At 50.1% G+C, this 16982-nt stretch overlaps 1 protein-coding gene across 1 annotated transcript in view; it reads right to left on the reverse strand.

Moving 5' to 3' along the window:
- Positions 1-16982, reverse strand: part of LOC147614235 (heme binding protein) — an 88023-nt gene that overhangs the window by 50106 nt on the left and 20935 nt on the right. The gene's annotated exons all lie outside the window — the stretch shown is intronic.

Here is a 16982-nt window from a genome sequence, read left to right on the forward strand (position 1 = left end):
CCAATACATGAAAACCCCTTGATTTACAGGCACATTGAGTGCTTGACACGCATCAACACGTTGCCCAAAGCATCAAATGCGAGTGCCTGCATGCAAATCAACCCAATCGGCACAAAAGCCCCTTGATTTGCACTGCAATTTGCTGCAATTTTTCCCGAATGTGCGATTTCTCACATCATACAGCATGTATGAATGCCCAATTGCACAAATACATCAAAAGCCCCAAATTGCACAATTGCACAAATACATCAAAAGCCCCAAATTTTGACATCCAATTTCCTGCAAATTGATCCTGATTGTGACCAATGTCACCCAATTTTGCCAATTTCGCTCAAAATTTGAGCAATTTGGCACCTGTACCTGCTCAATTGATTGAATTGATAGAGAAATCAGCTCCTGACGATCTGCGCCTGCGAGCTCCGCCTCTCCCCCTCCCGCTGCTTCTCGCCGTCGCGCCCCCCTCTCCCCCCCCGCCTGTCCCCCGCCTTCTCCTCCGTCCTCTCCCCCGCCTCCTTCCTCGCACCCTTCCTCGCCATCTCTCCCCCGCTTTCTGCCTCGCATCCTCCCCCGCCATCGCTCCCCTGCCTTCTTCCTCGCATCCTCCCCCGCCTCCTTCCTCGCATCCTCCCCCGCCTTCTCTCCCCCCCCGCCTTCTCCTCCTCCGCCTCCTTCCTCGTTTCCTCCCCCGCCATTTCTCCCCCCCCGCCTTCTCCTCCTCCGCCTCCTTCCTCGTTTCCTCCCCCGCCATTTCTCCCCCCCCGCCTCCTTCCTCGCTTCTTTCCCCCGCCATCTCTCCCCCCCTCGTCTTCTCTTCCTTCCCCCACCATCTCTTCCTTCCCCCCACGCCTTCGCTTCCTTCCCCCGCACTATGGAGAGGATGGGCTTCCCCCCTCAGTGGATCCGTGGGGTCTCTGCACTCTACACATCGGCTCATAGCCACGTGCTGATACAGGGCGTGCGTGGAGAGAGGTTCCAGCTCTCGCGCTCGGTGCGGCAGGGGTGCCCCTTGGCGCCCTTTCTTTTTCTTTTTGTGGCGGAGGCCATGGGCACTTTTTTGACGGCACAGGATACAGGTTTGCGGGGCCTCCAGCTCCCCATCCGCACCTCGGAGGAGCTCCTAGACTCAGAGTTTGCGGATGACACTGCTGTCTATCTTCAGGGAGGAGAGGAGAACCTCCGCCGCTTCGCCTCAGCCATGGACAGGTTTTGCAGAGCTTCGGGCGCTTTGATCAACTGGCACAAGTCGTGTGGGTTGTGGGTCAGTTCTATGCCCCCCCCCCCCCCCCCCCCCCCCCCCCGACTTGGAGGCCAGTTGATGGTTTTCAGTGGCTGCCCCCCGGCACTACAGTGCGCTATTTGGGATGCTATGTGGGCATTGACATATCTCCAGAGCAGCAGATAGCCCCCCTTCTTCTGAGCATTCGGAAGAAGCTTCTATATTGGAGTACCGCTCGTTTATCCCTGGCTGGCCGAGTGGTTGTGGCCAACCAGGTTCTGCTTGCTACCATGTGGTAGCAAGCAGAACCTGGTACATCACTTCTTGCTGGGCCTTCTCTCGGGCATGCATTGGCCAGGTGCAGAGGCTCATCAGGAACTTTCTTTGGTCCGGTGGCGAGACGGGCGGCCCGCCAGGGCCAAGGTGGCATGGGCTGTGATCACTCAGCCGAGGGAGAGAGGCGGCCTGGGCATTGTTGATCCTATTTGCCAAAGCCGAGCTTTGCTTGGCAAGTTGGTGGTTCGTGGCCTCCTACCAGGCACTCAGCCGTGGAAGGAGTTTCTTGTTTCCAAGATTCTCAGCCGCACTCCTTCTCTTAGCGGCCCCTGGACCCCCAGCATCAGGTGGATCTTTACAGAGCAGCGATCCAGAGGAGTGGGCCTTGGCTTCGAGGAGCGTTTTGCAGCTAGCCTTCTGAGGGCCTGGGTGCATCTGAGGCCGTCACTCTTCCAGACTCCCTCGGGCACCGATGAGGAGCGCCTGAGGCAGCCATTGATCTGGAACCCCTTGATCCGACTTCCCAGTGGTCATATGGTTGGATCGCGGTCTCACGTGTCGTGGGGCCCGTTGAGCTCCGGCCCAGCCCAGTCCCTAGACGACTGGATATGTTTTCAGCAGCTGCCTCTAGAGGCTCAAGAGAGGAGACTCAGCGGGATGAGGGGCAGAGAGTTGATGAGACAGGACATTGAGGCGGCCATCCCCCGGGAGTGGCGGACCCCAGTACAGGACCCTCCACCTCCACAGTGGATGGGCGTCTTTACTCGGCATGAGATCCTTCTAGCGGTCTGCGGCACAGCAGAGAGAGTCGCCCCACTCACTTTCGAGGTGGGAGAGGGTGGCCAGCTTCAGAGGACACGACTAGATTTGGATGAGCTCCAGGGTTGTATTTTTCAGAGGGTGCGGGTGGTCGGCTTTCAGCAGAGACAGTGGCATGTAGACCCCTCACCGGCCTCGATAGGGGAGGACTGTTCTTGGAGATTATGGGCTTGGGACAGCAAGCCTCTTATTCGCCTTCAGTGGGATCCAGGTGAGTGGTTTTGGCGAGATCCCTACTCGGCCCCTACCAGCCCAGGCATCCCCTTTTTTCAGTACACAGCGAGGCTGGGGCGGCGGATTCAGAGGCACAGGATAGCGGGCACCCCGGCGGCAGCCGAGCATTGGCGGCGACAGGGGCTCTCCCCTGCCTTTCTTAGGGACTTCTGGCAACGCCTTTGGGCCAGCTTCCGGCCCCGGAAGGTGACGCTTTTTCTCTGGCTTACAGCGCATAGAGGACTGGATGTGGGGGCCTGGCTAGGTTTTGGCAGACACCCAGCGTCCTGCCCTCGGTGCGGCCATGCACAGGAGTCGCAGCGGCATTGCTTATGGGATTGCCCACAAGCACAGCAGGTCTGGCAGCGCGCTCTCAGGATGGTTTTTGCAGGCTCGCCAGGTGAGATGATGGTGACGTGGGGTGCGGTGGCTTGGGCCACGGACAGCGGCCCGGCCCTTGGATATGAGGACGTCCCTGGCAATGCGACCATCCAGGTCTTTGACAGGGCGATGGCGGTGGTTCCGACGCCAGACTTCTCTTCAGCAGTCTCCCAGGAGGGGGACGGGCACAGATGGGAGATGATCAGCAGCATGACGGCTTGGCACATATGGAGAGCCCGATGCAGGGAGGCCATTGACCGCCAGGCGACTCCACCGGCGGAGGTCATACAGGCCCTCTGGGTGGACATCATTCACACCTTGAGAGGACACTGGGGGAAACTTCAGGGCGACTCGGATCGCATAAGAGGTCGCCGCAAGGCTTTCCTCCGCACTGGCCCTTTCCTCATCGCGAGGGGCGAGGATGTCACTTGGCACTATAGGCCTCCAGTTTGGCTCATGTACCACTAGGTAGCCCCCCCCAGAGAGCGGCCAGCCACCACGGGGGTGGAGCTCAGGTGTTCACTGTGTGTTTTTTTTTATCCCTCCTTGTGAGGTGAGCTTTGTAGCCTTATGGCGTTTTCTCATTAACTAATAGAAGGATCGTTTTTCTGGAAAAAAAAATAAATAAATTGATTGAATTGATAAGAAATTCCCAAAGAATTGAAGCAAATACCTCTTAATTTTTGAATTTGTCTGAGATTTGCAGACTGAATTTTGTTGTTGCAGGAGAGGGGGGGGCACGTCTGATGCTGATGCTGATGCTGATCTATGCAGATGAACTGCAGCTGGTTGGAGCTTCTATACACAGAAGCGTAAGTGCGTAGCTCTTCTCAGGCGTGCTGCAGAAGGCGTGGAGACAAAATGACAGGCGACGGGCTGAGCGCCGACCAATAGTGGTTCGAGTGACAAGTTTCACTATCGAGGTCGGCGACGCACGAAGCCCGACTCCTCCAGCTTCGCGCGAACCTGCAGCACGGCGCCCGAAGGCGATCTCGTCCAGGCTTTGGCCGGACCGCCTGTAACGGCCGCCCGATTGGACGAAGGCCAGGCACGGGTGGTAGGCTTTGATGGGCCACCACTCGAATCCGGGTACCACGCCGATGCCCCCCTAGATTTGCCCTTCCCAGTTGCACCCGTTCTTCACCTCCGCCCTCCCGCAAGCTTCACCCATCGCTCTGCTAGAGGTGAAATGGCTGCCTGCGACTAGTTCAACACACGCAGCAAAGCAGCTGCTGGAGAGTCGAGCTGTTACGCTCCCTTGCACACTGAATTAATTACAGATGCTGATAGAAGAAGAAACCCCTACGAGCCAGTGATTCATGAGCGAGTGGGCTAATGGCAAAGCTCCACGAAGAAGCCAGCGATGCAGCACTTGAGAACAAAACCCTAAAACCATGGCTCTGATACAAGTTGAATGGGAGAGTTAATTAGGGTTTCATGTGGGAGACATACACACAGAGAGAAGAAGGGAGAGAGAGAGAGAGAGTTGTGGGGATAAGTCAACTCACCAAGTGTTGAGTGTGTGACTCCCCTATCACACATGTATATTGCACTAGTACACATAGTGCACTTAGTACATTATAAGTACTAAGTGTACTATGTACTATAACTTATGGGCTTGTACACACTATAAGGGTGGGCATAATGCCTTTACCCCAACATTTTGGAAACCTGAACATGACTTACAATAGGTATGGTACTACCTGGAGTACCAGCTTCTATAACAAGCTCTCTACCTCTATGAACAAAAATGATTTTCTTGGACTTATAGTCCTTCTTGGGCTCCATACGATGCCAAGGCATCCCCAACAAAACATCACATCTTGTGAGAGGAGCAACTAAGAAACTCTCATGATGCAGATATCCCTGTATATGAATTCGGAGTTTGCCAATGATCGGCGTTACATCAACTCCTTTACCCTCAAAGGCGGTTGCCCCGTGTTTCCTTGCACATCGGGCACAACATTCACATGAGGCTTTTTTGCATTAGAATCTGCATTCTTGGGATTCTGGGGGCATTTAGTAAATATGTGATCCTTACTGCCACAACCAAAACATTTCCCATCACGTACATAATCAAGCCTCGACTGTTTTGACAGCCCAAAATCATTGCGTTTACCACCCCCCCCCCCCCCCCCCGGGTTCTTAGACGAGTTTCCCTTTGTATCCGAGGCATCTTTCTGCTCACTTTTATAGGGCTGTCCACCCTTTTTCTGGTCACAACCAGCCCATCTCTTGCCCTTAAATGAATCTGAATTTGACTTGTTTTTAATCCACTTCATATGCAAATTTTCAGCTATGAGTGCCGAGTTTATCAACTGCTGAAAGAGTCTGATTTGGATACACCTTTAAGCTCTCTTGAATGATGGGGTGCAAACCTGATTCAAACTTCCGTTTCTTCTCCCCATTAGAAAGAGACATGAAGGGAGTAACTTTCGGCAATACCTTCCAGTACTTAGCTATGTATGTCTGCACTGTCTCCCCTTCATCCTACTTCAACCAATCCCACTCTTTGCGTACATTCTTGGCAAAGTTTGGAGGCAAGAATTCAGCATAAAACTGAATTTTATAGTCATCCTATGTGCGGGCAGCACTTGCATCCAAAAGCTTGGCCATCATCCACCAATCACTAGCTGTCTCTTTGAGATGCATACCCACATGCCTGAGTTTAGACTTCTCAGAGAAATCTTCATTGCAAAAAACAATTTCAAACTGTCTCACAAAAGCAAGCGCCTTCGTAGTATCCATCTTGCCATAGAAGTTCTCAAACTTCACATATTTGTCTCCTGACTTGAACTCTCGGCTTTTCTTTTTAGAACGAGACTTGTCTCTAGCCTCATGTCTAGGCTTAGGAGACTCATGCTTGGGTCTCTTCCCACGTACTCGAGACACGCTTCTGGAGTGGTGAGAATCTTCACTTGAAGAACGCTCTCGGCGTGAAGATGCATAACGGTGACGAGGATCTACATCTCCTGATGTACTGGAATCTACATGTGCTTCCGCGCGAGGAGTCCTTTTTGTACCTGCATCACCCAATACATCCTTTTTGCCTTTCAAATAAGATATGGCCAACTCTCTAGGATCTTCATATCCCATCTCTACTGCTATGGCCTCAAAGGCTGCATCGTCACCTGAACCCTTCTTTTTCTTTTCATTCGAAACCCTTTGCACATCAGGGTCATTCTTGAGAGTCCGCAATTCAGCTGTCTCCCCACGATAGCGTCTAACTTGACGCTTGAGAGCCTCTAGCTCTGAAAGTCCATCGGCCTAGTCAGAATATGCGGATTTAGCAGACCACTATGCATCTGAATGCTCACGAGACCCTGCTTGCATGCTCATGTTTCACAATCTATATGCTCAGCAAAAAGCTTTCCGTATGCCCAAAAATCATCTTTCTCAAGGAAAGAAAAAAACCAATGCTCTGATATCACTGTCACAAAACGGGCACGTGTATACGGAACAAATTCACTACCAAAACAGCATGCATACATCAACCATTCCTGGCATATACATGATTACCATCGTTGTGAAACATTACATGAGCATATACATCCTGCAAACATAAACCAACTTGCACATGACACAGCACTAGGGGCTGAAGTTGGGCCACCCCCCCCTTGAGGTATCTTTATTACCAAAAGAAGTATTAATATGTACAAGATGCGGGTGCCTGGAGAGTACACACTCATCCAGCCGACACCAGATTTATCCAACAGTGAAAACATAGGTAAACACATTACCTGCAACTCCTCCGTCACCAACCACTCTTCACTCCTGTTGCAACACCCTCGGTTACCAACCAAGGTTGAGCGATCACCAACTGCTCCTATAGAAATACCCTCGGTCACCAACCAGGGTAGAGTGATCACCAACCACTCCGATACTTTGATAGAGCGGTCACCAACCCTCTAACAAAGTGCTGTCCCAAATCTGCAAAACAGTAACCAGGCATGGTTTTGGCTCACTGGCCACCCACAGGTTCCACCAGATCACATCCCCATGCCTAATACTTGTCTAGGGACATGTTTGCTCAAGTTTCGTCGCGATAAACCTCCTGCAAACCTGTAAAAACAGCCAATAATGGCCCTTACAACAGTCAGCCAGCTCCTGTTGAGTCTCTGTTCACTCCGTCCAAGCCCTGTTCTCTGTAGAGTAGCACCAAAACAGTCCCAACAGCCATGCCCCAGCTTCTGGAAACAAATTTAACAGCCTGCAACCCTGTAGATGCAGTCGGCCAGCTCTTGTTGAGAGAGAGAAAGAAGAAAGTTGTATTAACGTCTTCAAAAGGCCAAAATGACCTATGAGACCAAAAGGTTACATCATATCCATGAGGTACATCATCTTGGGTACAAAATAGTAATAAAGGAAGATAACAAAAAATCTAGAACTTTAAAATATTATCAAGGTACATGAGCTGAGAGCTCTCATCTCACCCTAATACATCCCTCATGGGCCCCTGTGACATGGTGCTCAAGGTGGTAAAACTGAGCTGGCCGCGAGAAGGTCCTGCGATGATGGGAGATGATGGCCCGGATCTTCCTGTGGTGGTGTGGCCGTGGGCAAGGGCCATGGGGTCTGGGGCGTCGAGCTCTGCATAACTCAGTGACTATGTCGAGTGTCACACCTCTCGGCCGAGCTCCTACACTAGCCTTTGGTCTGGGTATGATGGGTGGATCGGCCCTTGGAGTGCTGGTATGGAAGAAGTCGGTGAGAGCTCTCTATGCTGGTCCTCGAGCAAGTACAGCTAGTCTGGATCTCACTAAGGACTCCCTGTGTCTACGGAGCTCTAGAAAAAGTCCCACGCATCTCAAATCCGGGAAGTCAATGATCTTGGAAAGTGGTCCGAACCCAACTCGGAAGAGGCAGTGGAACCTCCCCCGAATCTCATAGTATACAGGGCATCGGCATATGTAATGGTCCTCTGTCTCGGGCTCTGTGTGACAGAGCTGGCATATCCTGTCCTCTAGTGTGGCCGCCCTAGGCCCATATCTGGTAGTCTCCACTCTCAGCTGGTGGGACGAGGTGCGGCCGATCGCACATATCACCCCAAAGGATAGGTGTATGTCCATGTATCGTGGCATGTGATGAACCCATCCTCTGTCAGGCATAGGAGGTGATCTCTGTGAAAGGCCATCTTCGTCCCCAGTGGACGACTAGGTGAACTCCATGTCCTCTGAGTATCCAGTCTGACAATGTCCTTCCTGATAACCCTGTTCCGCTCTGTGCAGAGCAGAGAGCAAATTACGGGGCCTCTATGCTGTACTGGAAGGGGGGGAGTGCCTCCATCTACATACCATGCATGCCAAACCAAGTGCCTACCTGTGCATACCAGCACTCTGTATCTCCCTCAAGTGTCAACTATCTCGAGGACTCCAGGGCTAGCCGGGGGTATCTATCAAGTGGAAGCTCCCATAGCCTATGCCAGTATGTCACTGTTTGGAATAGAGGCTCCGTCACTATCAGTGCAGTGCCCATCTCTGCCTGCACAATCTCATGTGGCACTAATGGTTTACTCCTAATCATGCGTGAGATCATCGCCACTAGGGGCCTCTCCATCGGCTTCCACCCATCATATACCTCCTCTGTATCTATCTCGGCCGGCTCTCTCCTCTATCTCCTCTTGTGGTATAAGCTAGGACCCCAAATGGGGGCACCATACAGTAGTGCAGGTGTAACTAGACTATCAAATAGCCAAAGCTTCGTCCTCGGCTCCTGAAACTGTATCTGTTAGCATTGCCTCTTTAGTGAGCCAAGGGCTACATATCCCCTCGTCAATCTAGCATCGGCTGCCTTCCGCATCGAGAACTGAGGTCCAGCAAAAGTGATCCCAAGGTATACATATGAGGTAACATACTCCACAGGCTCCCCACTGTATGTATACTGCAGATCTACTTATCCACTATGAGGAGGTGTTAATGATCATGACCTTGGTCTTTCCAAGGTTCACAGTAAGGTCCCGGTCCTCGCAAAAGGCTCGTAATGCATCCAAATGCCTCTGCAGCCCCTCTGGTGAATCAGAAATAAGAACAATATCATCTGCATACAGGAGTATCGGTATCAGGACTTCTACCAAATGTGCTCCTAGTCTTCCCTGTCTGTCTATGTAATCCGAGATCTCGTCAATGTATAGACCAAATAGAGTAGGAGACAAGGGGCAGCCCTGCTTCACCCCGATAGTGATGTGTATGATCTCTGAGTCACCTCCTGGAGCCCGTACTCTGCCTGTGACTGACTCATAGAGTGTAATGATCCCCCACAGCATCTCTGCTAGCACTCCCATATCCTGCAGTCTCTTCATCAGTCTGGCCCGTGGGACAGTATCAAAAGCTTTGCAGAAATCCACAAAGTAGCAATATATCCATTGCTCATGAGCTCTCCCCTCCTCAATGATCCCCCGTAGTGTAAAGATATGATCTAGTGTGGAGTGCCCTCTCCTGAAGCCTACCTGCCCCGATGCTCTGAGTCTCTGCTCCTCGGACCATCTACTAAGCTCATGCTCCAAAATCGAACCATAAATCTTGGCCAAGGTGTGACCAATCATGATAGTCCTATAGTTGTTGGGGTCCATGGGTCACCTGCTTTCAAGATAGGTACAATAGTATTCGATGACCAGCTGACGGGGAAGCCCTGTTAAACATGTGAACCAGTAAACGGGCTAGCGTGTCCCTGGCATGGAAGAAATGCTCGGTGAGGAGTCCATCATGATCTTGTGCTCTCCCAATCTGCATCCTGTCAATAGCATCTCTCACCATGCTGAGGTAAAAGAAGGAAGAGTGTGGGAGACGAGGTTCGGGTGGATGGGGGAGAGGTGGTTGCTCGGGGACATGTATAAAGAGAGGTGGCACAGGTGTGCCAGGTGCTGGTGAAGTAATCGAAGTTGGAAGGCGATGATCCTGGAAAATCCTCCAGGCCTCCTTACAGTCCCTTCCAAGAAATAGCTGGTATAGCTCCTGCTCAAGCCTGGCTAGGTAGGCTCTCTTCTTTCTCCGTGTGAGACATCGAAAGATCACTCGTGCCTGCTGGTGAGTGGTGGATCCTAGTGCCATCTCCCGATGTAGACGGGCTCGGGTATCACGACATTCCTCATCGTACCAAGTTTCAACTATTCTGTGGGACAGTCACTCCTGGTGATGTAGGGGTGGCTCTAGAGTGTGGGAAGGCGGCTGCAGCGGACGTATGGAGGGTGGCTGAGAGGTCTGTAGTAAGCTCATCAAGTGGGATGTGGGGATCGAGGTCGTAGAGGATGCGGTAGACATGATCAGAGTAGATGGAAGAGGTCTCTCTAGTGAAGTGGTATCTCGGACGGTGATGGGGCAAAGCAGGTGGTTGCATGGTGTATCGGCATGTGAGGGAGAAGGCCAGGTATGCATGGTCAGCTGCAACACCAATGGGGCGAGGAGAGATGATAAACTCCGGAATGAGTGGGATCAGAGAGAGGGATCCCATTATATAGTCCATTGCACTAGCTCCATGTCCGAAGGGGTAGGAGGTGAAGGAGTTGGATCTAGGCCATCTAGCCAGGCCATTATAAATGGCTAGTCTATGAGCCCCGCCGAGGGCTAAGAGATACTCTCCATATTCTGTGCAGGCTGCTATATCCTGTGATGTCCGCTCCAGATCCGTACTCACCGTGTCAATCTCTTGGTACATGGGCTCATCTGTCTCAAAGAAGGGTACCTGTGTACCTGCGGTGCGGGCATTGAAGTCTCGAGCTAGGAGGATGTCCCCTAGACTAGAAAACTTCATAATGTCACCATAAAGGGGCAAGTACGGGGACTCTCCATAGGTGGCATATTTAGAATTGGAGGGTGCAAAGTAGCACACTGCAAGGTAGATGTCTCGGGCCCTCTCTATCTGGATCCTCACCCACAAAAACCGTGCGGCCTCATCCCGTCCGACCACCTGTATCACATGTTGAAGCTCCTCCCTGTATAGTAAAGCCACCCCTCCCAACCCCCGGGTACCCCCTACTATGCGTGGGTGTGGGCGGTGAACAAACTCCCATCTGTATCCTCTCACCTCTGGAAGCCGACTCCCTTGGCACTGATGAGTCTCTGTGTATAAGACCAAGTCTCTCCCTCTAAATGTCTCCTCGAATAGACCTGCATCTGTCCTCAAGGCACCATTGCAGTTCCAAACCACAATCTCTAGCTTGGTCTCATAGGTCTCGCACCATCATTGGGCACGTCGCTCGGTGATGATCACCCTCCCATCTCTGTACACTGCCCATTTCCCTGCCTTCCGTGCATCCAAGATGCGTGGCATGCACTCCCTCCTGTGTGCCACCTGTGCTAGTGTGAGATCATCTTCAAGGTAAGTCTTTTCTCCTTTTAGTGCCCGCCCTTTGGTAAGGAATGCTTGCCTCACCTCCAACCCCACAAACTTGAGGATGAGTGCGTGTTCCTTGGTGGTGTCTTTGCCCACCCTCCATGCCTCGACGAAGGGGGTATCAGCAATTTCCAGCTTTCTGCATAGTGCTATGGCGTCCTCTTTTGGCGAGGCTCCTTCCTTCCATCCCACCACTTAGCAGCCAGCCAACCCTGGGACTCTTGCTCTTGGCATGTACTCCACCTGTAGCTCATGCAAACTGAGTAAACTTGCTATTTTTCCTGTCCAAACAGCTCCTAACAGCCCACGTTTTTCAGATGAGTGCTCTACAAGTTAGGGCTTGCCCACTTTGGCCCTCCCACACCCAGAATAGCAACTCGTGGAGCTATTTGGGAGTGCCCGGGTGCCCATCTCTCATAATTGGCCTTGGTTCATTAAAAAAATAGTCCAGCCTGATGTGAACTCACTTATAAAATTATAAGTGTGTCCGCCCACACTTTAAGTGAATGTGAACCCTGCACCCTATAAACCTTAGTAACATGAAATAATGAATAAATTGGGTTAAGTGTGCACACTTACCACCTGCAAAACACATAAGGAAACCATATGAGTCCCAAACAGGTGTGCACACTCGTATCCACGGGTCGTCCAGGCATCCCCGTTGCCCGTGGACATTCACAGGCAAAATACCAAGCAATGTCCAGGCATCAAAAACAAGTCATCCATGCATGTGCAACTCACATACATATGCTGGTGCACAAACATAGTGGATGAAATCTCCCAACTTACATCTTGTACATCCAACTAGCCCGTTCAGAGGCGCCGTCCATACACGACCAAAAAGTACTCACCAAGGTAACCACCCTTCCATGAGTCCAGAGTCACTCACCAAGGTTACCACCCTTCCATGAGTTCATAAATCATGCCAGGAACTCACACCAGGATACCAACCCTTCCATGGAGCCCTTCCACATGTATTCAATCATGACATCATTCCAGACGTGTGCCTGAGAAGTGGTGATAGCTTGCACCAAGATGAAGAGATCCCGGAAATGGGAGGCCTTGCATTCAGAACTGATGCAATCATTGACAAGATGGAGAAACACATGCTCACTAGCTCAAAGAAGCCAAAGAAGAACCCCCTAGGTGGATGGGCAAAAGACGGGCTAAAAGTTATCAAGGACATCTTGATATGCCAAGAAGATACATAGGATAGGGAAATTAAAGAGCTCAAGGAAGCCCATGCGACTGAAGTGGGAATTTGGAAAGCACAAGTTGAAGACCTCGAGGAGAAGCTACATGTATGCAAAGCACAGATGAAAGAAGAAGGGGAAATTAATCCCTCCCTTGCCTCGGAGGTTGAAAGCCTAAAAAACAAACTGCCGAAAGGTTTAGTGGTCACAAAGGAGCTGAAGGGAGCTGCAGGGGGGAGAGTCGGAGCAGACGGCAAGGGAGGGGATGGTGGGGGGCTACGAGGACGGGCCTGCCACAAGCTCTGGAGGGTCAGTGAGCCTCTCGCGAAACTAAAAGCCTGGAGGGGGATCTCAACAAAGTAACGGTCTCCAAGGGGGGGGGGGTTCCTTGAACGTATTGAGTGGGGCCCATCACCATCAGGGGGCTGCCGAGTAAAATGCTCGTAACGGTTCTCTGACACGACTATATCCTCCTGGGTCCAGCCAACGTGGCACACCTGTCAGCACCGCTTTGCTCTGGAAGTTGGCCGGCAGTTCCACCTCGGGCCAGCAGTCTGCCACTCTCCTGCGCCGGGGTCTTGGTGCTTTGGTACCTGGGGGGCATGTGTCCCGCCCACCCCCCTCAGGAGGGTTTGAGTTGGGGCCCCCCCAAGGGGGGGGACAACTAGAGACGGCCTCCTGGACTGCCAACGAGGACAAGCTCTAGGAAGGTGTTCCATTTGTTAGCATATGAAACATTGGCCTAGGAGACCAGAGTACACAACTCTCTGCAAAACAGGGTCTCCTGCCCGCAGACTAGGGAGCAAGATGGTGTGAGGCATTGACTCTTGAGAGGCAATGCAGATACGAAGGGATGGAGTGCCAACCGTCCGTGGAAGAACCAAAGCAGGGGAGGGATTCCATCACTCTCCCGATAGCACCACCTATCACCAAGAGGAGAGGAAGGTATTCCTTCCTAAGACCTGGAAAGTAAACTGTCACAGGAAAGCCTCACACGCCAACCAAAGGGTCGGACGCCGAGTCCAAGTTATGCTGCCACCTTGCAAAGAAGGCCTGGGCCATACGCAGTGCAACGGGACTCAATTGCATGACTCTCTCCAAAGCTACAGGCGAATCGCACTCGAGCTGCTAGTAGCCACACCCCAAGAGATAAATGTCAGTGATCTTTCTAGGTGCACCAAGAAGGCTTGCCTGTAACAAATCCTTGAACTGTCCACGCACCGGGTGGCTACCCACAATCTTGTATACCAAAGTGGAGACATCCAAAGAAGTGACTATCGAAGCGAGGAGCTAAAGATCCTTTTCTGAAAAGGAGAGGCAAGGGATGACGGCCTCAGTCTGGGATGAGCGGCTAGAATGGAGTCCTCCTCGAGGTTCAAGACCAAAAGTTGCCGAAACTTGCCATAGATAAAAACCCCGAAAGCTACAAGCACCTGACCAGGAAGATGGGAGAGAGGGTAGGGAGGAGGAGGAGGAGGGGAGGGAGGGGGGAGGGGGGAATGGGTTGGGGGTGGTGCAGGCTAATGGTACAAATTTATGCTTGCCAGATGTACTTATGTGCCAGGACTAAGAAGAATCTATTGTCAGTGTCCTCTTTTGCTAAACGAGGGTTTGTTGTCAATTTTGAGGGGGATGACAAATGCACACTGAAAGACCGTGAGAAGGACTATGCGATAGTCACTTCTGGGGCACTACACCATGGCCTCTATCATTTGGATAGATTTGAAAAGAGAACACATGATGCCTGTGTGGTTACTACTCCTACTCCTGCCATGCAAGAAGCAGAGTTATGGCATGCCAGGTTTGGGCATGTAAATTATGGTAGTCTGATGCTTTTGCAAAGGCATAAAATGGTACAAGGATGCCACGTGTTGAGCTACCTCCCAGACATATATGTGAAGGATGCATTCTTGGCAAAATGCATTGTAATGCTTTCCCAAAGGATAGTTCGGTGAGAGCTTATCGTAAATTACAGCTCATACGTAGTGATGCATGCTTTGTAACACTCATAGATGATTACTCCAAATTTGTTTGGGTCTACTCTTGAAAGCAAAATCGGAGGTTTTAATGTGCTTTCAGCACTGGTGTTGCAAGGGCTGAAAATGAGACAAGTCAAAGTGCAAACCCTCCATCAAGATCAAAGGGAGGAGTATATGTGTGATGCTTTTAAAGCATACGGGCAGTAAGCATCAATGTGCCATCATCCTTTCTTGTGACCTCTTGATATTACTCTTGAATTGTTGAAGCAATGCTTGCATCTTTTTTGCTTCTTCTTTTGCATTTGGGTTAACACCCTATACCTAGAGAGAAGTTTGAAGCTTTCTGCAAAGCTTTGAGCTTACTCCCATTTCGAGAGTGATCTGCTACCCTATACATATTCACACTATCACTATAGGGGGATTTGTAGGAAAACTCATAGTGGTGGTGCTAGGTGTGAACATGGGCTTATAAGGGGCACTTTTTACCTTCTATATTGAAGAGTTTTTTCCCCCTAACCACCCGGTGTGAAAGGACACCATATGGACAACATTTTATTAATGCCTTGTACTTCTGGTTGTAAACACACAACCTTATCATTATAATACATTCAGCATCGTGTTGCTCTCTCTCTCTCTCTCTCTCTCTCTCTCTCTCTCCCCCCCCACTAGCTCAGTACCTTGGACATCCCCAGAAGACATTGACAATTGTACATTGATTTGTCTCATAGGTCGAGTTCTGCCTCTAGTAGACGTTAATACAGCTTTCTTTCTTTCTCTCTCTCTCTCCCCTATTTTTTTCCCCCATTTCCTACAAATTAGAGTTAAGCCTAACCCAACAATGGTAGCAGTGATGCATAAGTTGGAATCTTCTTGGGTTGCAAGGTCTCTCTGTGGCATACACACTGCTTTGACGACTTTCTTGTTAGGGGTACCCCAAGCGGGCCCATTGGGTGGACACCCAATTCAAAGAAGTTTTTACTAGAGATGACTCGCTATCCCAAGTGCGTAGCTCAAAACCTAGTGATGTTCTCGTTGTCAAGATGGGCCAACATCGTAAGTTACATGGACGAGGCATTTTTGCATTTGAGATCATTTCCCATTGCAGAGAGTGTTCTTGTTCTATCAAGGTGCACTATGGACAAGTGCTGCTTACAGTCATGATGGACAAAAGAACAAGGGTAGAAGGGTGTTCTCTTATGTGGATTGCTGCTAAGAATGGAACTTCATTGTAACCCTTACGGCATAGTTTTCTCTTTATTGTGAAATCATTGATGCATACTATTGGATACTCATCCTTAAGAAATATGAAATGGATTGGAATCAAGGACTATTAGAGTCATATAAGTCTCCAACTACACAATCTTGGATGAAGTGTCATTTATGTGAGGGAACTAATTGACCTAGACCTACTCGTTAATCAAGATTGGTACAAAGTGCCAATATCTCAAGATAAAAGAGTTCTCCTAAGACTATAATTAATAATAGTGGCCAATTGGAATCGTTTTCTTAGATTATATCTCAGAAAAATTTTGATCATGACACTAAACCTATATACACACATTGGTACTCCATACCAAACACATGGATCAATGTTCTTGGGGAAAAACTTTTTAATGGTGATCAATGAGAATTATGCAGTTATGCATAGGCAATTAAAATACCATCATGATTCGGCGGATTGCTCAAACCTTAAAGCTATACAATATCAAGTTTGACTACAATTGAATGTTTACAATGGTAAAACTCTATATTTTCGTATTGTCCACAAAAGAATGGTCTTGTCAATCAAGAGATCGTACCTTAAATTCCAAATTGATTCGTAAGAATTTCTAGTATATGAGTATTGTTTGATGTTTGGGGAGCAATCATAGGACATGTCTGTTTGAATAAACGGACGATTAGGAGTCTTTCGATAGTTTGGTGGAGCTATCTCCCCTTGGCCTATTTAGTGGCGGCTATTTAGTTGGCATCAAGACTTTATGAACAAGCTTGGCGCAGGAGACCGTCATCCTTGGGGGACAACCCTGGGTGGTAGAGGACACCGGAAGAGGACGGCGGCAGGGCACTCACAAGAGCATGACGCTCTAGCTCGTGGCTCGGTGGGGACGGCCAAGATTGTGAGCCTCGTTCACAGCTGTCATGGTTGGGTTGCGAGTATGCCTGCACCCAAATATGTTTCTTCTGCTTTGCCTTCTAGGGTTAGGGTTTGTTTCTTTGTCTTGCTTTTCATGGCTGTTTTGCAGGTTTCCCTCTCGGAGAGATCGTGGGTTTTGACAGTATTGGCCCTGCTGTCTCCACTGATGTCTCCGCCACTGTCTCCTCAAGAACTGCAAGCACATATAAAACTCGCCCACAACAAAACACCCCAACAACAACCTCTTCACGATAGCACCCCATATTCCACTCTCAATAATAGTGAAGAAGTTCTCCATTAGCCTTGCGAGTCGACTAAATTCTTCTATTAAATTGTTTCGACCTCATCAGCAGCTACATCAAAAGTCTGAATGAATAACTTTTATACAATTCATTATATATCTGCTCGTAAGAGCAGTTAAATGTACTTAAAAAATAAAAAAG

The sequence above is a fragment of the Cibotium barometz genome, chromosome 42 (assembly GCF_041138505.1).
Source record: "Cibotium barometz isolate CiBa-2024 chromosome 42, ASM4113850v1, whole genome shotgun sequence".
Classification (NCBI taxonomy): domain Eukaryota; kingdom Viridiplantae; phylum Streptophyta; class Polypodiopsida; order Cyatheales; family Cibotiaceae; genus Cibotium; species Cibotium barometz.